This window comes from Numida meleagris, chromosome 6 (assembly GCF_002078875.1).
Source record: "Numida meleagris isolate 19003 breed g44 Domestic line chromosome 6, NumMel1.0, whole genome shotgun sequence".
NCBI lineage: Eukaryota > Metazoa > Chordata > Aves > Galliformes > Numididae > Numida > Numida meleagris.
In genome coordinates this window covers 55,927,772-55,952,073 of record NC_034414.1, presented here as the reverse complement: position 1 = coordinate 55,952,073, position 24,302 = coordinate 55,927,772, and the positions used below count along the sequence as shown (strand labels likewise).

Below are 24,302 nucleotides of genomic sequence, written 5' to 3'. Positions count from 1 at the left end.
CCGGGCAATACTGCAGCACTGGGGCTGTGTGTGCACCTCTGATAGAGATCTGCCTGTGACACAGGGCAAAGTCAAGGGGAGCTCTGGTTTTGGAGCATCCTCTGCCCTTACCCCAGCGATAAAGGAGAGGAGCAGTGGGTTAAAAACGCTTCCCTGTCTCCTTTTTCCATTCCTCCAACTTTAAAAAATCCAGACTCCCTGATCAGATGTCTGCATACGCTGCAATTCTATTAAGAACTGGTACATTTTTTTAATTTTTATAATGATGCATTCATATATTTTTCTATGTAGCTGTTTATTAGTACTTTGGTGCCATTTTTTTTTCAGTTTCAGCTGTCCTGGATGTGTGTTCAAATATGTCATTTCCTCCCAGGGATTATAATTTTTACATTGTGGGTAAAGAAGTCCCAAGAGAATCAGGTTTTTCAGGCAAAATATCCGGGGTACAATATCTGCTTTCATAAAGCTCTGGGCATGCTGTTTGCCATTTCCTAATCTTATCCGTGCTTTTTTATGCTATTGGAGACCAACTTCTGGTGGCAAAGTCCTTGTACAGAAAAAAGTGAATATTTTGACCAGTAGCCTGAAATCACACATTCTTTCATTGAAAACAGTTAATTAGGAATTGAGCTCTGAAGTTAATTTCACCAAGGTCACTCACTGTTCTATTGGGTTCAGTGACCCTGTCTTAAGTAATCACGGCATTAACATACAAGGTTATAGCTTTCTTTTCAGCTGATGACATAATCTCTTTAATTGGTGTCAGGAGGCCGGCTTGTGAAAGAACCATGGAAAACACCTATAGACTATAATTTTACTTTCCCCATTCACGGAGCAAATGAAACAAGCCTTAAGAATGTACTAGAGGCTCATTACATCTCCTGGCCTGTCAACACAAAGCCCCTCCACTGCAGCCAAAGCATTAGGAATGATCAATTCTGTTTACTTCTAACTTCAGCCCATGAACTATTAACCTTTTCAGCAAAACTGGTGAATAGTAAATGTCAGATAATCCTCTCTGAGAAAGTTAAGAGGGTGGATAATACATTTTAATTGATTAAAACTTCCACGAACAAAAGTTTAAAATATCAACGAGAGAATCCCTCGCGGTCCCTATTTTCGGTGGGACCTGATCCAACCATCCTGCGCTGACCCCAACGTCCACTTCAATTTATCTTTTCCAAGAGAGAACTTTCCCAAAAATTGCACCTGAAAATTAATATCCTGCATAGCTGGAGTTCTGCTTTTAGAACACAAGGTCCCTTCTGCAGCGGTGTGCACCAGCTCGCAGGGAAGGAGCTGCAAAGGTTTAAGCATGGTCAGGATTTATACAGGTTGTTCCTGTAGGTAGATTTAAAACAGATGTCCATATCGAACATGTTTGCAAAGCTCCAGAAATGGATGTCAATACTTTCAGGTGTTCTCTTCGTTCTATAGTGCTAGGAGTTACTTTTATCCTAAATATTTGGCTATTTTTTCCTTCTTTTTTTGAGCAATCTGGACTCCCACGTATTCCATGATTGACCCAACTCCTTCACAGTAACCCCTATGAAATCTGTCAGCACTCTCTGACTGACAGAGGGGCTTAAATTCTACCATAAACAACACCACACTCTTTCTGGAGATAGCAAGATGCATTTCACCCCTAACGAAATTATTCACATCTTGTGCTCTTTTTTTTTTCATTGCACTCCTCTAAACCTGCTACTATTCCACATTTTTAGCATCTCTTCAGGGTTTTCACATAATCCACTTTTCTACACTTCTTTGTATTCAGAAGCCGTGGTGATGTGGCACTGAGGGACATGGTCAGTGGGTATGGTGGGGTGGGGAGGGCTTGGGCTTGGGGACCTTGGAGGTTTTCTTCAACCTTTCCTCAACTCTATGATTCTACTATTACCAGACTGTTCTCAGCCTCATGAAGCTATTCCTTAGGTTCGCATTCATCGGCTGGAATTATCTTCATAATTTTTTCCAATTTTTGATCTCCTGGTCAAAAAAAAAAAAAAGGTAAGAAAATGGTAAGAAAAAATTAAAAATTAAAATTAAAAGTGGTAAGAAAAATATTCAAAATGAATGGATTGCCTTCAAAGGAACAATCATTTTTAAGAGAAAAACTTTTAAATAGATAATATTACCCATCTCTTACTAGTGAAGTGTTATTCCACTTCTGTTTCCTGAGGAAACAAGGTCTTCCTGGTGCTCCCAACATGTGCCATGGGACTCACTGGGACCAGCTCTCTCCCTACAGTCAGAGTTCAAGGTGCTGACTAGTCTTATTCCATAAGAGACTCCAGATCATTTCTGGGTTTAACACGGATTTAGCTTGAGTGGCGCAGTTGTGGAGTCAGCTGTCAATGTCAGTATGAATAGAAAGATCTATCTGTTAATGCCATTACCTGCCCCTCTGGATGTTGGCCCTCTGCTTTCCTAGGTGCTGTACAAAGACAACAAATGAACCATTTCCATCCCAGCTCTTGGTCATATCAACTCTTGGTCAGGCACTGGAACAGGCTGCCCAGGGAAGTGGTTGAGTCATCGTCCCTGGAGGTGTTCAAGAGATGTTGAAATGCTGGACTAGTGGACGTGGTTTAGTGTGAAAATATTGGTGGTATGTGGACAGTTGAACTAGATGATCTTGGAGGTCTTTTCCAACCTTGGTGATTCTATGATTCTATGACTCTCTAGCTAGGGTAAAGACACCAAGCCTGCAGAGGGCTTGTTTTCTTCTGAATTTGCTGTGGGCACTGAGGTGAGATGGTTGGGGCTGTAATTTCTCTCCCATTTCCTTTTCTCCTCTCGCTTCTATCTTGTTTAGTGGGCATGGTGGGGATGGGTTGATGGTTGGGCAAGATGATCTTAGTGGTCATTTCCAACCTTAATGATTCTATGATTCTGTAATGGAGACCAACCAATGTTGGCCAAGACCCCAGCTGTCACCTGCCCTCCTGATGGTGGCAGCAGTGACATTGCTCTATGTTTGAGAAGCACTCGCCCAGACTTCTGCCATGGACTGGATTGGCATTCGCTGGGTCGGGAACTGGGTATTCTCTTTATCCTTCGTACTTAGATAACCATTATCTCAAAGCACAATGCAGACTTCATGAGTGTGCACAGATTGCTCAGAATTTACTGCATGGACTCATGAAGAAAACAGCTCTTCTTCTCAGAGGGTGGTACCTGTTTGTCACAACATTTGTGATATACATTCCGTCCGCCACATCCCATTTTGCCTTCAGAAGTAAGGCAGCTTCCCTCTGATGCAGAAACGCACCACAATTTTCCTATTTGTCTTTTCTTTTTTCAAACTTGTTTAAGTCTCTAGGAGCCAGTCTTGGCCATTTAGTTACAAAATGTGTGCGTGCGTGTGTGTGTTTCCAGTGAGTGAAAAGAAGGGAAAAAACCCACAGGTTTGAGTTTGTACAATGTTTGCCCCTTTTCCCAGCAGGGATGGGTTTTGAGAGCCAGGAGACAAAAAGCATGGCCTCAACAAGCTGAATTTAAAAAAGAACATCATTTTCATTATGTAGTCAATCTCAATTACAAGCAAATGTTTTCTCTGTTGAGACTTTTCTCTTTTCAGAGCATTATGCAAGCCTCTTTTGTGGGTTGAGAGAAAGGATCAGTGGTCAATAGGGAGCAGAGTGTTGTGTACAGTGGATTTTTGTATCCTTTAGTCTACTACATAATGCGTTTTGTCAGGAGAACAGCCCAACATCCTGAGCAGATTTGCTGAATTAAAGAGCACAGCAGGGATAGGAAACTTGTTGCTAGGTGACTGACAACTGCTGCATGTCAGTATCTCTGCGCCGGAGGTTACTCTTTCCTTTTCTTCCACTCTTCAGTCTTGCCTTTTAATCTGCATCTATAATTAACTCTCTTAATACTGCGGATCCATTTGTTTCCCTTTGACCGTGCTTCGGATGGCTCTATTGCCATTATTTCGTCTCGAACAGAGGGAAAACTATTTAATTTTTGTGCTTGGCTTGGCGCGGAGAAGTTGGGGGTTTATGCGGTGCAATGTCTCATGTCTGCGCTGCGATGAGACGGCTCTTAAAAGACATTTCAGAAGATATGGTCTTTGCTAATCTCAGTGCTCAGTGAAACATCCCTGTGTTGACCGTTCCCTCTAAAGCCTGTTTGTTTCAGTTCAACTTCATTGAAACGCGATTGTTTTTAACTGTTTAGGCTTGGTGACCTTCCAAGCTCTTACACTTGTGTATTTTGCAAAATAGATTTTCTTTGTATGAGGCTCTTTCTTAAATGACTGGAAACCCAGGGCTGCATCTGGCCTAGATTTGTAGTGGCAGAAGTCAATTAAGCGACAGTGTTCTCCCCGCTCATTTTTGCTGTTATTTTTTTTTGTGCACAGACCAAACCATGAAGCTTGGCGTTGTTATGAGGATGGATGTGCGCTGAAGAATCGCATCGCTGGTTTGCATCCATCCGTCCCTCTGGAAATGTGTTTAATTACAGTTTTCATTCATAGAATCATAGAATGGCTTAGGTTGGAAGGGACCTTCAAGATCATCAGGCTCCAACCCCCTGCATTCCAAGAGGTTACGCAAAATCCATGCGATTAGCAAATGCACTCATTGCAGGAGTATGACCATGACCATTTGCTTGTTGTTTTTTATTAGAAAATGACTAGAAGATGTACATCAACTTTTATTCCATGTGCTCTTTAAAATAACACTTTTTTTCTGCATTATACCTGTGTGACATATGTGAAAGCTGAATTCAGAAGTTTGAACGAGTTAAAGCAGCGATGAAAGCTCTTATTTTTTCTTGGGGGTTTGTAACAAGGCTACAATCATGGAAAAGCATCAACCTGGGACAGTGTGCTGAAAATTAGATGGCAATTTAAGAAGAATAGCCAAATAGATGTGAGAAGTGCTGCTGGTGAAAACAGACAGCAGTTGTTGCTTCTAGGGGACTAGCACCTGTTCAGCCCAAAAATGCTGAACTTGGGGAATTTAAAGAAAGAATAATCCCAAAACTAACTAAGTAGCAGAGACATATTCACCCATAACTGTGCTGTGTTGTTTTTCTCCTTCCTGCTAGCAAAGAACAAAACCCTGCCTGGAGGAACGCATCTCTGAACTGGAGGAGAAGGAGAGGAAAATTTACAGGTTCCTGTGTCTGGAGCAGCACACGCAGTAATTCGTAGGGCCAGGAGAGGGCAATAGACACAGGCATGGGGAGGTGTTGGTGAAGGGTCATGGAAAATTCTGCAGGGGATGATCCAGAAGCACGGAGAACCAACAAATGACCAACTCAAATGAGTTGAACCCAGGGCTGTCCAACCTAACCAAGGTGTGTCCATCTTATTTGCTTTCTTATCAGCTTCTTGGGAGCTATAAGAAGAGATAAAGGCCTTATTTTACAGCAGTTTGAAATAGAATTGCAGCAATTCCATCTTTCTCTTGTGTAAACAGAAGCCTGTGCTGATCCTGAATGAAACAATTTTGCCTTATGCTCTTCAACTTTGAGAACAGTTTGCTCTCTAGGCTTTGTACAAGTCTCGTGTGCTGGGACAGGCATAGAGATCTGGCACAGCTGTGGGTGCCCCATCCCTGGAGGTGCCTGAGGGCAGCTTGAATGATGCCCTGGGCAGCCTGTTCTGGTCAGGGGCAACCAGTTGATGGCAGAGCAGTTGGAACTAGATGATCTTTAAGGTTCCTTTCAACCCAAGACATTCTATGATTCTATTCTATGGTCTGAGGCAGACTGGAGTGAGATATAGGGTCTAAAATGTAGGACGTCATTATAACCTTGTAATTGTGTGTTGTAGAGACATTGTTTTGTTGCACTGATCTTCAGCATGTCCTAATTTCTTACAGCAGTATTTCACCCACATTTGTGCTGATTTTGACCAAGTAAAGCAACATTACTCCTTTCATGTGATGCTATGGATTAAGTCTCTCTCTTTGTATGAGGGAAATAGTCTCTTTGAAGCCACCTGGAAAAGGTAAGCTGCATTGACTCTACTACCTGGAGGACTGACTGGGCTTTCAAACATTAGTTTTTGTAGTTTTCATAGTCACTGATTGATTCTGCAAACTTGATGATTAATTTATAAGCTGCCAGTGACAGGGTTAAGCCCTTGGCAGTCCCCCAGCCTCAAGTTCATGCTACATGCACAGGAGCAGGTTCTTGTCTTTTTCTCCCTGACCTGTGAGGGTGATGGGTGCACTAGTGTTAAGGCAAAGCAGGAAAAGCAGAAACTTCCTGCTAAGTAACTACAAGGCTGTCATTTTCTGGAGTGCAAGCTCTAACCCCAGAGAAAGCCACAGCTGCATCACGGAGACCCTTCATGCTTACCTTCACCACATCCTGCAGAGGTGCATTACCAAAGGAAAACAGGCACAAGAGCCTCATATGACACCTTTTCTCCCACATATCCTCACCTTGGAAGATGAAAGAAGATGTTGGGAGAGGAAAAGACAACATGGACAAGAGAAGAAAATGGTAGACAGAGGTGACTAGGTGCCTTGGCCTCTCATCCCCCACTGATCACTCTCTGGACACAAAATTTGCACTGCGTGGGGCTGTTTTCCCAAGCGTTACACATAAAACCTATAGTCCTACTGACTGTATCTGTGTTGTCTTGCAGAAGAAATGGAATGGATGAAGCAAGGAGATCATGAGAGAAATAGGAGATACCTTTCAAAGCCAAATCTTCTTCAGGAGAGAAGCTCTGGCCGAGCAATGCCATGCCATGAAGTATGGGCACGTGAAGCAGAACAGTAAGACTGCACCTTCAGCTACTCTGAAGTGATACCTGCGTACCTGCTGCCCTCCTCTAAGAAGGTAAGAGCCAGCCACTTTCTCCAGTTAAGGGAACCATTTCCCTATTCATATCCCTCTCTTTCATTTCCTACCTTGCCGTGCAATGGGTTGTTGACTTGGCGTGTCCTCATTTGTGCAGCACAAAGAGCATATTTTTTATTATTACTATGGATTTCTTTTCTTATCTGGAAGATGCTGTGGAATACTTTCACACCTCCACAGAACATCCAAGATTAAAGGTTGGGTTCTGTGTGAGGAGCATGGCGGAGCATCAGCCAGCACACCTACATGGCAGAAAACATGCAGGCACCTGCTCGGGATTCGGGTAGATTCTCAGGGATTCCTTTGCTAGGTAAGACATAGGAAATACTGCTTATAAAAGAGCTCTTACTCTGCTTATTCACAGAATCATAGAACCATAGAACCATAGAACCATAGAGCCATGGAACCATAGAATCGTAGAATCATAGAATCATAGAATGGCTTAGGCTGGAAGAGACCTTTCTTTTCACTATGAGACCTTGACCTTGTCGTATCTATGTGCAGAGTTTTCCTTCACCAAAGTTTCTCTTCTAAATAGATACCAACCATGGTGTGAGCAAGGAAGACCCCACAAATCAAAAGACAGTGTGACAATGAGAGGTGATGGCCATTGTTCGGGAAGGAGTTCAACGAGGATTAGCAAATGGGAAAAAAGAGGGAGCCAGAGGGCCAGGGTAAGGCAGAGGAAGCAGTGTGGATTCTTCAGGCTGGAACAGCAGCCCCTCAGGATGGGGACGTCCTGGGCAGGGCTGCCCATCTCCTTGGCATGGGCTTTTTCCATAGCTAGGAGAAGAAACCTAGACATAGGCCTGGAAATGTGAGATTACAAAACATGTCTCAAATCCCAAACTATCCTTGACCCACTAAAACAGGAAGGAGCTCCGCATCTCAGGGATTCTTTCCTGACTCATCTTGATCTCTCTTATTAATAAATTTATGGATTCTAAGATGACTTGGCCAGACTATGTTCGTGTCTAAATTTAGCAGTCAATTTGGTTTATTGCTTCAGGGCTGCACTGAAGAAAAACCAACAGAAAAGCGTCTCTCTTTTTTTTATCACTGCAGTTGAAAGCGCATTTGTGTGAAAATGGATCTGAGCTCAGAAATAACGGGATTTAATTATTTATTAAGCCCACGCTGGGGACAGGCTTTAAAAAAAAAATCACATTGCACAGCGTCTCTCCCACACAGTCACTCATTTGTCCTTTGTCTGCTTGTTGTCTGTGTGTCGCACGGGCTCTGCCAAGGATATTCCCTGGGCACAAATCCTGCTGCAGGAGGAAGTGGATGCCCCGAGCTATCACAGGGCAAGGAGATCCTCTTGGTGACCGTTTGGCCAACAGCAGGACTGACACTGTAGCTGCTTTGCTGCGGGTTTCTGCCATTTCAGAAGCCTATGATGCACCTCTTATATTTTAATCTGCTCCCAGAAGCTGCCTAGACATGGGCTTGGGCAACGTCATCTTGCTGTCCCTGTTTGAGCAGGTTGGACACAATGACCTCCAGACGTCCCTTCCAGTTTCAACCATTCTGTCATTCTGTGCTTCAGCTGAGAAATAAAATTAAATCCTTTCAGTGAAATCAATATGACCAAGCAAAACTTCTCTGGAGCCATCTGCTGCCTAGTTAGAACACAAAGAAAGACAGTTCCCTAAATTACTCTTTCAATGGAAAATGAGCAGCAGGTTTTATAACAGAATTTCGTCTTATGGGAAACCAATCAGAACAGCTTTTGTATCCGAACTTGGTTACTGGCTGCACGTCTCATAATCTCTTACCAAAGCTCCAGCAACTGTGAAAGAGCCTGCTGTCTCATTCTGTTGAAGAAAAAACACAGTGGGAATTGGGTTAAAATCTCCTCTCTGTGCCCCAGTTATCAGTCATTTGTACAGTTGTTGGTTCAGGCTCTATTTTAACTCATTTTTAAGGCTCAGGTTGTGTTGGAGTGGCAAAAACCCTCGCTGCATCTTCACTACAGTCCACAGTCCTACTATTTTCTGCCCATATACAGTGAGATTCACTGCCCTGACAGATCAGGAGCATCAGTAAGGGTGAGCCATGTAGTACTGCTGCCCAGAGCTGTGGGTGCCCCATCCCTGGAGATGCTCAAGGCCATGGATGGGGTCCTGAGCAACCTGAGCTGGGAGGAGCACCCAGCTCATGGCAGGGGGTTGGAAATGGGTTGGAACTTTAAGGTTCCCTGCAACCTATGCCATTCAAATGCTCCCCAGAATGCTCTGCTGTTTTGCGGGTGAGATTTTGGTGAGCCCGCGTTTTTCTCACTCTTTATTTCAAAAGAAATTAACAATGACCAAAGTGTAGAAAATGAGCAGTGCTGAAATTTCCGTGCACCTTTTTCTGTTTGACAACAAAAATCTTAAGAAATGTAACCAAACTTGTGTTTATTTATGGAGCAGGGAGCTCTGATGCCATGAAATTAGTTGTGACATTTTAATGTAATTAGACAACATTAGTGTCAGATAAGATTCATTAAGGGACCTTGATCTTTCATGGTTGTTCAAAATTGATTTTTTGCACTGGAAATCTATGTTGGATTTAAAAAAAAAAATTAGAAATTCACCTTTCTGCTAAAATGCTCAGCTAATTGACATAAGTACATTAATGAGAGCAACGCACTAATAGGATTATATCAATATTCTCCCTGCATCAGTCAGAGCGCCAGCAGCAATGGTCATTAATTATTGCCTTATGGTAATCCTTGGCAGCTTTTGCAGGACTTGGATTGTCCTTCTTTGAGAAGATCTTTCTGCTTTGTTATTGTTTCTGCTTTGCTGTTGTTTATACCAATGCAGTCCAATTGGTCAAAAAGTCAAGCTGCAGTTCAAAGGTAACCAGAGAATCGTGCCTAAAATACAGGATGCTTTTGAGATCAGAGCCTAACTATTCACTTGGAAGGATTTTGGTGGTTGGACTAGATGATCCTAGTGGTCTTTTCCAACCTTAATGGTTCTATGACTTGCAAGAGCAGGAAACACGAGGGTTCAGTTTGTACTAGAAATAAATTTTTATCAAAGTAAAATCCTACTTTTCCATATCCAAGATGAAAGTTTTGGCTAAAGATTTCAGCAGAACTACTTCTCGTTTATACTAACACCTTTATATCCCGTGCTTTGAACTGCATTGCACTAAAATAAATTGTTAAAATGACTGAGTTTTAGTTATAGGCTAAAAGTGATAAAATAATTTGGATATTTTTGAACTGACGTGGGTTTGTGATGTTGTGGAGAACATTGATATTTGATCTTAAACCACATGTGCATTTAGTGATCACAGTTTCTTTTATATAAAATTCAGTTTTTGTTTATCATCTCAATCCATCCCAATTTCATCCCAGATACTTAATGTAAAACAAAGCAGAAGAAACTGTATGTCCTTTCCCAATACCGCTCATCTGCTCCGGAAAGCCAGCCTATAAATAGAGAAAATTCCCCTATTTACAAACCAGTTCATTGCAGTTAGATGTAATCCACATTTGGAAGCCTTAGGGAAAGAAATCCATTAACTCCAGGTAGCTTTGGATCAGGCTCTGTCTGGGCAGACATATTTCCAGCTGCAGACAGAGCTCCACCAGCAGCTTCCTTATAGTCTGAGTCTGAATTGGCTATAGCATCTTCTCCAAGCTCAGGATATTGGCATCAGTGAACATAAATCTCTACATGAGTACAAGATACCTTTGCAAGCGTGAGCAAGCAGCTTGCAGGTTGGATATTAGGAAAAATTTCTTTAGAGAAAGAGTGGTGATGCACTGGTACAGGCTGCCCAGGGAGTGGTGGGGTCACTGTCCCTGGAGGTGTTCGAGAGCCATGGAGATGTGGCACTGAGGGACATGGGCAGTGGGCATGGTGGGGGTGGGCTGGGGTTGGGCTCGGTGATCTTGGAGGTCTTTTCCAACCTGAATGATTCTGTGATTCTATGATTCTTTCCAAACAAAGAGGAATCAGGGGACAGAGTCCAGAGCCTATTGACAGCATGCAGCATCAAGCCTCTCCCAAGAGGTGGAAGAAATATGTAAAAAGAGCCAAAAAGAGACAGGAAATTAAGTGAAATGTTCGTGATTCAAAAATTTTGAAATGGCTTGTTCATCAAAGTGCACAAACCAAATGAATGAAGGCAAGATAGCACGCAATGCAGCGCTGCAATAGTAGTGCAGCGCAGCCTCAGCTGCAGTGGCTCTGAGCGTTGTCACCCAGGCCTCTCCCCACAGCGCTGTGGGGGCTGAACGCTGGGGTCAGAAGCTGGGAGACACACTGTGATCCCCTCCAATCCCAACTGAGTGAAGAGGCGGGATATTTTCTTTAACAAACTAATAGAGAGGGATAGGACAAGATAGATGGTACCTAACCATTGGATTCACTGTCGGGTATATCTACCCAGGACTTTTTTTACGTGAGCAACTTCAGGTTTCTTATCTTGTTGAGCCTCAAACACAAGCTTTTAAATAAATATCAGGAATGGTATGAATTCACACAACTTCTCCGCTCAGTGGAAGCAAGCGGGTAAGCAGTAGTTACCCACCTGTGGCTTGCAGGTCCCCAGGTAATCACGCATGTGGAAGGCATTAAGGATAGTCGGCCTTTTGTCATAGGCTAAAAGGCACTGGAGCTTATTCCTAGTGCAAGAAAAAATTAGACATTTATGAATCGAAACAAGATGGAGTAAGATGGAAATCTTTTTTTACAGCATCCACCGGGATGGATGGGCTGAGAAAGCAGGGGCACACGCAGCAGTGCTGAAGCTGCATATCCAGCGAGGCTGATGCAGAGGAGGAGCGACAATTCCTGTAGTCATGTGTAGTCATGTAGTCGAGTGGATGGAGCCACCAGGAGCTGTGTTTATTTAAGGTCATGGAAGAAAAGGTTCTTCAGAAAGTACTGAGAGTAGGTGAGGGGCTGACTTTGTGCAGCGCCTTGGGAAGGCGATGAGTAGTGGCAGCAGGGGAAGTGCCAAGAGGTTCGCATGAAGCAGATACTGGAGTTGGTACATAGGGCGTGGAGGGCGTGCAGGGGGAAGCAGGCAAAGTGGGGAGAGCTGGAAGGATGCAGGGCACAGAGGCAAGGACGAGGAGCTTACACAAATGCAGCAGAGGAAGGGGGAGTCGGTGAGTGATTGACAAAGGCTGGGTTGATCTTGGCAAAAACAGAGATGGATTTCAACAGCCGTGTTCTGCCTGGGTGGCAGGGAAGACGTGGAAAAGGAAGTTTGATTAAATTGCAAATAAGCAAATAATTACCCTGGATTTTTAGCAGTGCAGTCTGGAAGGCAGACATGGAGCTCTTACTTTTCATTTTTCCAACACAAACACCTTGCTTGGTTCCTGGAAAGAGCTCTGGCATTTTATTTAGCTTTGCTTTCATTTGTGTTGCATTTTTCTTCCTCAGTCACATGCACAATAAATGTTTTCATTTCATCCCGGCTCAGAAATGTTCCAACTGACTCTTACTCCAGTCTTGCATTGCTGCAAACCCACTGGCAACACTTCAGTTACCCCAAATTTTCTGTGGATGTAAATGCAAGAAGCATCAAGCTCCTTATTTGGATCAGGAGGACTGACTGCCTCTTAACAGAAGCATAATGAAACCATCAGGAGTTTTCATTCAATTAGACTTCTTTTCCCTCTGGCAAATGATTATAACACATTCATAGTGTAATGGGCAATTACTTTATACTCCTTGTCTGTTGACATCTTATTAAGTCTACATTTTCTGTCCCTAACAAAGAGATCAGATATAATTGTTAGGAACTACAAGGAAGACTTAAGAACTACCAGAATACATTTAAGCAGCATGAATATGTATCTGTTAGTGAGCTGCATGATACGCGATGGCAGATTTCTCCACTCCTTTCTGCTCTGGGGAAATCTCCATTACATATTCTTTTGTTTCTTCATACATTATCTTTTCTTCTGATGTCAAAGAATGATCTTTGTGCTGAATGGATGTGGATAATACAATGAATTCTGTATTTGTGAATACGAGTTCCACAGATGCAATGAAGGCTGTGGAGGCATTTTTTGCCCCTGGAGGCTTTGCAGATACGTGTGTTGTTTGTTTTTTTTTATTATTATTATTATTCCTGTAGCAGGAGGCAGGGCGGGCAGGACAGGAGCAAGAACTGATGGAGCTGAGTACTCTGTGAAGTGCAGTGGGTCATTCTAACAAAGCTGATGTTTTCTTTGTTTCTAGCCTGGTCAGGCTGGATGGGAGCTGATGGAACCTGATGGAGCTGTGGGTGTCCCTGTTCATTGTGGGGAGTTTGGACCAGATGACCTTTCAGGACCTCTTCCAACTCAAACAGTTCTATGATTCTATGATTCCTTGGGTCCATGGCATTTCTTGTCCAACCTCTGAAGAACGTGATGCTCCCTATTGTGCTCAGCCACCCTGGTTTTAGGCAACAGGCAGATGCATGCAGCACAAATGGTATTAATGGGAGCCATGCGTACATGTCTCTGAGAGCAGAATACAGCCTTTGGATCGTGCTGCTTAGCAAACTCTTACATAAGGATTTAACCATGAGACATGAGCCAATGACTGAGGCAAATTGTGTGGGATGTGTCTGGGCTTTTGCAAGCCATGGCTCTTCAGTGAGGTTAGCAAATGCCTAAATGGTCCGCACTGGTGTTCCAGCTCATTGCATGAGAGCTTCTGATAATTGCAGTCATTGCTTTCTCTTTACTGCCAGATAAAAGGGCAACCAACAGGACGTACAAAGACCTCTTCCACCTCCTTGCTTTCGTGCTTTGTTATTTCATTATCCTCTGTGATTATATATCCATGGATAACAGGATAATGACAGAATCATCCTAGAATGATCTACGTTGGGAATGACCTTCAAGACCATTAAGTGCAACCATCAACCTGACCTACCAAGAAAAACATCACATCCTGATGGAGAGGCCTGGGAATCCTCAGCACAAGCCAGTTACTCCTAACTACCTTGCTGCAGTGAGGTCAGTTGACAGCTCAGGCAACAATTTTCATTGCAGTGGAGTCCAGGCCAGGACTATGGGATTTCTGGTGGAGCTGATGAAATCAGCACGTCATGCAAAACTACTCCATCTGAAAGTCCAGAAGCCACTAATGAAGAATTCTTACCCAAGCACCCATATCCTCACTCTTCTTTATTTACCTCCTACACCCCCTGGAGCTTGAGATGAGCAAGAATATGCCAACAGCTGGCAGTTCTCAGCTTAGGTCTTCAACATCTAGAGTCAGTGCCTAGCTCCAAATCCCAAAGTGCTTCTCTGTTTGACTGCTCTTTGGAGCTAATTCTGACCATTTTCAAGAGTCTTAAGGGACTTTTTCCGTCATTATTGCCAAATGTGGATTATGGGCTGCTTTATTCCAGCCTCTTCTGAAACATCCTCATGTGGGTGGATTTTCACACGACTTATGTTGGTGCTTCTGCTTTCACATAATGGGTGATTTATCATACAGTCAAAGTTAAATCAGTGACATACTTGGAGTAAGAAGGAATTTTTGCCATTGATCTGATGCACGCATGCCAATAATTTTTGCTTTTACCCATAGTTTGGGGGTAAAATCTTCCCAGTGCCAACCAAGTTTGCACAGAAACACACTGAAGGTATTAATTCAGCGCACTGAAGGTGCCAGATTTGCTATTCATGTCAGAGACTGTGTGATGCAGAGGCCAGAAATGATGACACATGGGGACTCATGTGTGCTGTGCTGTGAATCCCTGAGCCTCTCTCAGCAGGGCTGCGCAGTGGTGAAATCAGGAACCTTCCTCAAGTCTTTGTCCCTGTCTATCTACAAATTCTTCTAAAGAATAAGAATGCAAACATGCATGTTTCTGCCCACTGTTTGGTCTTGTCTCTTCACCCCATGGATTCAGGCATTGCTTTTTTCACACTCAACCTAAACTCTCCTAAATTTTGCAGCAATTTGTCGCATATTTCTTTTATAAGGCAATTTTCTGTATTTTCTTAAATCAGATAACTGTATATATTTTGTTTTCAGAGTGAATATGAATTTCATTATACTTTGATTATTGTTTAATAGCACTGGGGACAGGATGTTTGGAGGCAGTCTGAATTTTGATTCAAAACGTCAGGTCGTTTTCTGAATAGCTCCTTCAACTGAAGACCTTTCCCATCAGCTCTTTCATAAAGAGAAAGGAGACAAATGGGAAGATGAGCTGACTAGGAAAGAAAGAGATATTCCTTCCCTTGACCTAGAAGCCTGACAGGACTCTTTTTCAATGCAGTGTATTATGTAGTGGTTTTCACTATTATGCATATATTTAGCAACCATCGCTCACCAATCTGCAAAGGGAATGAGGTGATGAAAGATGGAATTCAAGAGAGGAAAGAAACACAGATGTTTTATCTCTGCTTTTATACTGCAAAGACTGTACTGGAATATACACAAGAATATATCCCCATTGTAATTTGGGATGCTGTAGCTTTTAATACCTTTGGCATCTCTCTGTTAATATACTTCCTGGTGACATTTCTGAACAAAAAGACCACTTCAAACTGCTGCCAGGACCAATCAAAAAGCAGCTGCAATTACAAGCAGAGGCAAAAAGATGCACCATGGTGCAATGAGGAATGTAGGGCCTATCTGAGAACATAGACCAACCCAGTCCTCATCCTCCAGCTTGAGAGCATGTACTGAGAAAGATATCCATGAACTGGATTTTGAGCATCTTTTAAGGCAAGTTATTTCTGCTGAGGTCCTACTCTGCACACAGTACGCATCCTGACTTGCAAATAATTTTCACCTGTAAATTTTGGCATCTTGAGTGCTTGGTACCTGCTAGTGTGTAGATTCCCTATTTTAAAGACCTGCTGGGGGAAGGTACCTATAAATGCTGATGTGTCATCAGGTACTCTGAGCATTCTTTGTTTCCTTGCCATTATCCCCTGGCAGATTATCCATGTCTTTTGGACTCCGTAAGGACAAAAGAAGACAAGGGAACTTTGATTCCAGAAGAAGAAATAAAACCCTGAATCAGGGCACCAAGGTAAGCAACAGAAGGAAGTGCACATTTGAAAGGCAGAGTCGCATGAGACAGGAGATAAAAAGAGAAGGGTATGAGGGTAATTGGAAGACCTTATGCTTATAGTTGATGTATGTTTATAAACTAGGACAGTCCATCTGAGTAAACAGACAAGCTAAGAAGACATAGAGCCAAGAGAAGATATAATATTCAATATACAATATATTTACTTAATACATGGTTGGTGAGGCATCTCAGAGCAGATCTCAATTCCTTCATATGTTCAGATATTTGGTGTTATTTTTGAGGTTTATTGTGATGTCTTTGTTTCACCTCCCATCTGGTCAAAGGCAGCTCACTGTGAGTACTGGGTGCTTGTTACTGGAGGATTATTCACTGGATGAAACTGAGCATACTGTGAGTGTTCAGTCATTGGTCATCATCCCTCTTCTTCAGTCCTGACCTGCTGGAGTCCTTCTGCAATTGCAGCACAAGTCCGTAGGAAAGAGACCTTGAAATAGTTTCTGTGGGCATGGAAGACCTGGTACAGAGTGCAAATGCAGAGCCGGTGACCAAACACAAGAGTTAGCCTTCAAACAAGAAAACTCAGAGAAGAACTCAAGTAGGGCCACTTGAAATGTCAGCATTATATATATATGCTTTACATATATATATATATATATCCCTCTTCATTATTTTCAGCACTGCACGTGTCACAGCAGCTGAACATTTTGGTGATGCACTGGCACCGGCTGCCCAGGGAGTGGTAGAGTCACTGTTTCTGGAGGTGTTCAAGAACTGTGGAGATGTGGCACCAAGGGACACAGTTGGTGGGCATGGTTGGAACGGGCTGACGTCACAGATCTTAGAGATCTTTTCCAACCTTGGTGATTCTATGGTTCTGTGATTCTATTTCTGTGAATGCTTCCATCAACGGAATAAACCAAGTACTTATCAGGTGCTCACTATGGATTTTCTCTTCATTCTTGCAATGCTCAGCCATGGAGGGGAGAGTAAAAGCCTCCAGGTGAGCCTCCATCACAAGCCTCCTATGTCCGGTGGTTCACACTGACCTTATTTCTTCAGGGCCACTTTTTGTTTATATTACAATGGAAGCCCAGCTCATTTTAGTCTCTTTTAAAGGCTTTTAGAAGCAATGTTTGTGGCTCAAGTTAATTATTGTCTTGGTTCTGCAACAGTCCCAGTAATAAGAATAATTTCCTAAGTTATCTACCATCCATTGCATGAACTGTTTGAGCAGACACTGAAGTGACTGAGAAGTCTGTACCACCTCACTGTCATTTGGTGGTTGCAGCATTCAGAGCACAAATGGCCTTCCAGCCAAAAAAAAGGGCTAAATTTATTTTTCTTCATCAAAGTGATTATTGATTGGCTTACGGCAAAGCCGGTGACAAACCATATGGTGCTGCCTGTTACACGATTGGATTAGTGTTTGCATCTAACTGCACTCCATCTCTAGCTTTAGGATCAATAGAAGATGATGAAGAATGATTAGCCTTGTAGCTTCACTGGATGTTGCAACCCTTTAGCCATACAGTAATTAGAAAAAAAAAAGAAATGGGGTGACTGAAAAAAAACAACAATTATCACTAAAATGCCATTCCTTTGTTCCGTAAACCAAGGGAATGTTTAAGAAATATCAAATGCAGATTCTTGTTTAGTTGAACATTCTATTCCAGGAGATGCCTCAACTGTCCAGAAGAGGCAGATTTTTAAAGGGTTTGGTCATTTGTCTATAAGATTTGTCAGGGAGTTAGATCAGATTCCTTGAAGGATGGAGAATAATGGATTTTCCCCACTAAATAATACAAATTCTTGAAGACATTCTACAGCTTCTTCTACATTTGTTCAGAAGTATATTGCCTCCCCTTTCTTCTGCTTTTAGGACATAGCACAGGGCTGCTTTTGTTCTGCTTTGGGGTGAATGTGGAAAAATAGAATTTAATACGGAAGAGCCCCCCACCTCCTAATGTATGAGACGGCTTGGGTTACTAATCCTATTAGTAGGAGCAGATGCTGATTGTCCCGTTAATCAATGCAAGTCATTAGGCATTAATTACACTTAGTAACAGAATAATTGCTTGGTTTACCCTGTGCAAGGAATGTTTCTTCTTCTTTCTGAGTAGGATAAGCTTATTTAAATTACGTATTGCACACTCATGGAACATAATGAAAGTAGATCCGGGTCTGCTTTGATTTATACACGTAGAGGTGAGCTGCTCTATGAAGCAATGTTGGCAGGTTATGTACGCAGCCTACAGGTGGCAGAGGGTGTTGGGCCCTGGGATGAATTTCACAGATAGCAGGTTCTTCCTTCATGAAGGAGCGGGAGAGGCTGCCAGTGCATGGAAAGAGGGAACGGGAGTGGAAAGAGGCAGAGTCAGGAGGCAGGCTGGGCAAGGCGGGAGGAGGCAGACATGTCTGCTTCCACTTGGAGGCCTGGGCTGAGTCACACTGAGGTATTGCTAAGCTCACAGTTCACCATTAGTGGCAGTGACTGCACGGTCAGAGACTCCAACCTTCCCGTACGAGGCACTGGGCACGCTCCATGCAAGAGCTCGATCATGCCCTGTTCCGTCTGAGCAACCAAAGATGCAACATCCCAGCTGAAACCAAGTCCAATTTTCAGCTTTCTTTCTTAATTGTTCAGTCTAATGAAAGACATTGCATCTTCTCACAGACCTTCTAGCACGTAAAAACAACAATGATAATAACGTTGTAATTTTGATCCGTTGAGAGCAGAGAGATAGGAAAACCGCTAACTGGCCCAGAGACACATCCGAAGGTGTAATGAAACAAATGCATTTAGAGCTTGGCCATTGACCTTGATGAAACAGGCTGGCCCAGCTATGGCGACACTGTGTTCATGGCTGTTTTTATTAGAAAATTACTTAATTGCATGAATACACAAGAATGCTAATGGTTTTCCATTCATTCTGCAGTTCATGGAGAGTCTGCACTGGTACCAGGCTTCCCTACATCCACATTGCTTCGGGAAGGAAGAGCCTGACACTGAAGTGAGCACACAGGAGGAAACGTGTTGCTGTTACTTTGTGCACATGAGCCCGTGCTTGCACATTTTCTGCTTACAGAGATAACTCTTGCTGCTTGTGAATGCTTCTGCAGTCAGGGCGAATGAGTGGCACTTACACCACGCTGTGGGCAAGAGGAACAGAGCTGGAACGCAGTTTGTCCTTGCTTTCCAAGGCTTTGAGAAAGTATCAGCAAATAACACAAGCAGACTCGGGTTATTATGAATTTATTTCACGTCGTGCACTTATTTTGTAATATAACAAATCGTATAAGCACTTTAGGAGAGCTCTGTCAATCAGCTTGTTGAAATCAGCTGGTAGCAGCTATGAGCATCCCGAAGCTGCCTCCCTGCAGGTCGCTGTGCGTTCCATCCCTCCATTGCTGGAGAACAGGTGATGGCAGCACATGATCCTGTATTTTTCATACACGCCGTGCACATCTGTGTCACGCTGTGTATAACGTAATACAAATGGAATTGACAGGGATTAAGGTTTTGTTTCTGCTCCCACTAATAAATGCCACAATCCCCCCCGACTTTGCTGAAACAGAGTCAGGCCTGAAATGACCCACCACTGCCATTTGCAAGGATCCTCCCAAACACAAGATGCTTCGGGTACGACACACAGAACCATATGGATGACCTTCTTTCTGCCTCCCACAACAGCTGCCAGAAGCTGTAACGCTGACTCCAGTAGTGACAACAAAAATAAGCCCAGAAGAGAGGGTATTTACCACAGGAAAAATAAGGCCAGCTTCCCAGGCCACTCACCTGGCCAAATGCTGTTGGCTGCTATGCCTTGATGGCTTGCACACACACCGCCGTGCAAGGATATAATGAGCCATGCTGGATGCCAGCCTGCCTACTGCTCTGCCCTGTGCAGCTGTGCCACGGAGCTCCCCTGCTCCTCCCCAACCCAGATCCGGGAGCTCTGGAGCATGCAGACATTGGTTAATATTACATACAGCCCTACACACGGTCTGGGGGTAAGAAGGAATTAATGCATTGTATCTGTGCACTAATCGCCAGTCTTTGTTTGATATCAAAGATTTTATCGTGACTTCTATGATTCTGTGACTTGCTGTTTGCCTCCCTTCCCCTCAACAGATTTGCTCTTTCATCATCTTTCTCAGCTGACATACACTGGGAAGGACATTCAGCACTTTGAAAGCTGCTGTTTTTCAGGTTTTATAAATTTCTCCCAGCTGAAGTTCTCGATGACAACTCTGCTCAGAGCGTGGCTTGTCAGTAGCACTGCTCTAGTGGAAATGGCCCAGTTGGAATGTGGTGAGCGATGCCTTCCTGAGACATCCTAACAAAACCCAGCCAGAGAGAGGAACTCTGATTTATTCCCTAAAACCATAATTTCCAAAGGCTGAGTATTTCTTTTAAGGACTTTTCCCCCTCTGCAAATGCTACGAAACAAGCAGAGGGGGAGAAAAATCTGAAAAAAATAATTTTTTTTGGCTGATATTTTCTTTTAAATGAGCCCTACATGCTCAGTGGAGCAGAGTGACTGGTACTGAGATCCTAAGCAGCCTTAACCCCCATTGGCTCCGGAGGAAACCAACGTGCTCAGCACTGGTGGGAAGCACTCAGCATTTATGATCCAGCCCACCACCGTCTGCTCAGCCTTTTTAAACTGTAAAACATTTAAAGGTTGGACTCTCACCGGGCAGCCCTAAGTGAAGCTGTGCCCTCTGGGTACTCCTGTGATATTGATGATAACTGCTATGCAAGCCTCCCAGCTATAAATACAGATTAATTCACACGCTTGCTTTCACTGATGAAGGGACAACAGGAAGGATTGCTCCCAAATCAATCTTTTGGGACATAACAGCAGCAAAGTTTATCCAGATCTCATATGCAGTGAATAATAAAGTCAGCCTACTTTTTCATTTAGGAGTAGCTGATTGCAAAGAACAAAGTTTTGGTCCAATATTACACAGTTCCTGCAATCTCAGCCATATCATCAGATTGACAAAGCCGCGATCATTGCTTTTTTTGGCCAACACCAGAGTGACACCACTCATACTTTGTAACTCCACATATCTGAATTGCAAGCACAGCACAATGCAGTTATATCTTGATACTTCATGAGCAGTCAGATGAGTGAAGAGTTAATCCTATAACTTCAATGTTTGACCTTTGCCTTTCTCTCTTCCATTAATTCATGGCACATTACTTAAACCGTATTCATGTTACAACTCTCAACAATTGAACTTTGTAACTGTAAGGACAAGTGCTCCAGCTAAGGCAACTGGAGATGTAGTTCAATGTTACCCATGTATTCCACCAAGTTACAAAACTACAGTGGTGTTGCTCACAGTACTGTAACACATGAAGAGCACATGTGTGCAATGAAGAACGCTGTTCTAAAGTCTTCTTCCATGCAGGAATTTGCAGAGATGCAAGTATTTCCCAAACCCAACCAGTTTTTAAAAGACATGCTCAGCATTTTTTTTCTATTACTGCAGTTGTTCCATCCAACTTAAAGCAGCCAGAATTCTGTGGTACCCATATATAAGTGCATGATAAACAATTCCATGGGATTAACACTGTAGAAGTGGATACATTTGCTGCTCCTCATTCCATTCTCTAATTTACAAAGACAATATATAAGCAGTGACCATCAGCTGTCAGTCTTGATATGATGTTAATAACAGATAACTTAACTATTTCTGAAGCTCTGGAAGAAATCACTAACCCAGCAGCACTCCCTTGTCAAAAACATCACCATAACTGACAAAGTAAGCCACAAAAGACAGAAAACAGAAATTCAAATCATTATTTTACTTTATGCCAATACTTGCAAATGATAAAAGTGCTCTGCCCAGCCTCTGACAGTCTACTTTATTCCAATGGTGTCAGCTCGGATAAGGCTCAATGAAGGGAACTGAAATGCATACGCTATCCACCAGAGCATCTTTTTTTTTTTCCTTTTATGATGTAAAACACTCTGTGCTAAAATATTGACACTACGGTACATGAGTGAGCTGCGACCAACATGCGAAGTGCAGCACGCTGCTGCCAGCTCCACACTGCTCTGAATGTTTCATTTGCATACTGGAAAAGACTTAGCCTCAGCATTTTGCTTTTGCTTTGTGTTTCAGAGATGCTCAAGGTAATGCTGGAGTGATTTTGGCAATGTATGTATTCTGGTTTATACCATACTCTTAACCCAACCATACTCTTAACCCAAACCAGCACAGGGACTGAAGCTGAAGGTTGTGCAGATCTTCCATATTCACGCTTACTGTGATGGCATGAAGTGCCAAGAGCTTAGGGCAAACCCACAGATGCTTCGTGTACAAAGGGAGCTGACCCTCATCTCATCATTCTGAAGCAGCATTTCTGGATTCTCAGAAAAGAAACTCGTATGCTCCCTGGATGCTGGCACAAAAATCTCTTGCCTGCCATGGTGCTGATGGGTTGGTGGTTGGACTTGACGATCATAGAGGTCTTTTTCAACCTTCACAATTCTATATCATTGTTTCCAAGGCTTCTATGTAGATGTGTAACTCTTGGGAACACCACTATTGACAGCCATGGAGATAAATGTTCTTTCCACACCCACAGATTGTCCAGCAGTTCAGACTGTGGCAACAGATTCAGAAGTTCTGACCTAATATTCTTGCTTGTGATCCTCTTGTAGACTTGATAGAAGCCCGCAACCATCCAGTGTTAACATTCCAACCCCAAATGTAGCTCCTCAATATGTTACTGGGGATTGCAGGACGCTCAGTGACAATGATGACTGGCAGATCTGCAGCTCCAGTGCAACACAAGACAGTAATCCAAGTGTCCTATTGCTAAGCACCAAGAATATCTCAGGACTATTTAAAAGAGCAGCCTGAACAATTAACCTCTTATGTGCATCCAATTACTGGCTTTCTTAATGGTTCTTCAGGAAGTCACAAGAACCAGTCGTTTTGATACAACTGCACAAGAGCTAACACTACATTCTTACCACCTGTAGCACCGGGTGCCCAGCAGACCTCAGTCTCTACTGCACCATATTTATTTCTATTTGGCAAGCCAGAACCACACGCTGATGCAGTGACAATGGCGACCCCCCGAGCCCCACAGCATGAAGCCCCTTTCATAGCTCCCAGGCCGATGAAGTTCAGCTGAAGGAAAGAAATCTACTCCACCATTATTGCACCATTTGTGCAATCAGAATGCCTTGCCTGCACTAGCAAAAAGCATCTATTTTTTGAATCCTGTAAGAGCACAATCCAAGGTTAAGTGGAAGTTTATGTGAAGAAATACCTACTCCTCAGAACCAGCTTCTTGTAAGTGCTCTGGATGGATGGCCAGTTTGGGTTTAAAAGCACCTGTGAAATTTAGCACTGGTTTTCCACATACTCTGTGATTTACATTTTTTTAATCAAAGCACTACTCCTCCTTGGCCTCTGATGATGATTCACAGGTATTATTTCAAGGCAGGGAAAAAAATTAAGCTATGTTCTGCACCACTCTTCTTCTAACAGAATAACAGCAGTGACTAGCAATGGGCTTTGCAATGAGAATTGGTGGCCACGGCCTTGGTTTAACAACTAAGATCACATCAGCAATAAGTTGGCATATTTTTGAGAACCGCTTCCAAATACGATAGAGAAATGGACACAACTCCTTCAACATATGTAGCAGTGAGGAACGTGATGAGTCAAAGCATCTAGGATGAGATTCCCAAGGCAAAAATTATTTTAAAGTACGTATTTTATCAGGCGACATTTGTCAACCCTCATGGGATGATTTGAAGTTGCGGTGCACACCAGTTCCATTTGGGTGATGGCTAGAAGGCTTCAAAGACTTGGCATCTCCCTGAAATGCAATGCTTACAAAGGGTTTGTAGGTAATAGTTAAGAAACATTTTTAATAACTTCTGATACCCATAGCCTCTGGACATTAGCCCTTTCCATCCGTAGCAGTGAGCAGCATCACTGATCGCAGTACCGTGCATTTTTAAAACCAGCCAAACGTGCCTCAAGAGAAGGAAGAAGCAGCAAGAACACGCACTTAGCCAAAGGCAGGTCCTGCTTCAGCAGGAGCGAGTGTCCTACAACTGCAAGCTCCAAACTGAGCTTCAGAACGGACTGTCAGCCACCACGCTTCCCACCAGCCAGAGCAGCTGGCTCCCTACCAGCAAGAACTTTGTACTCAACCCTGCAGTTCTCCTTTCCCAGATCTTCCCCCACCCAATCCTCAGAGGACTATGGAGTAAGATGTGCTATGAAATAATTTTGTGGCTGCTTTGCGAATTACGGTTTGCAACACAAAATGATGTTATGAGAACATTTGACCTTGTTTCCCCTAAGGAATCGTGACAATCAATACATTTGCCTTTTGTATATATTTAAACATTCTCTTAACACTGAAATATCCACCTATTGGCACTTCCTTTTACACCCTTTTGGCAGCATTTGTT

At 43.1% G+C, this 24,302-nt stretch overlaps 1 long non-coding RNA gene across 2 annotated transcripts; it reads left to right on the top strand.

Moving 5' to 3' along the window:
• On the top strand, nt 1,865–20,531 carry LOC110401837. 2 transcript variants are annotated; one of them, XR_002440648.1, is made up of 4 exons: nt 1,865–5,971; nt 6,617–6,813; nt 13,038–16,846; nt 18,783–20,531. It is a non-coding gene; the product is annotated as an uncharacterized LOC110401837 (long non-coding RNA). The 2 variants fall into 2 exon arrangements; XR_002440647.1 differs by having other exon boundaries at nt 1,865–6,813.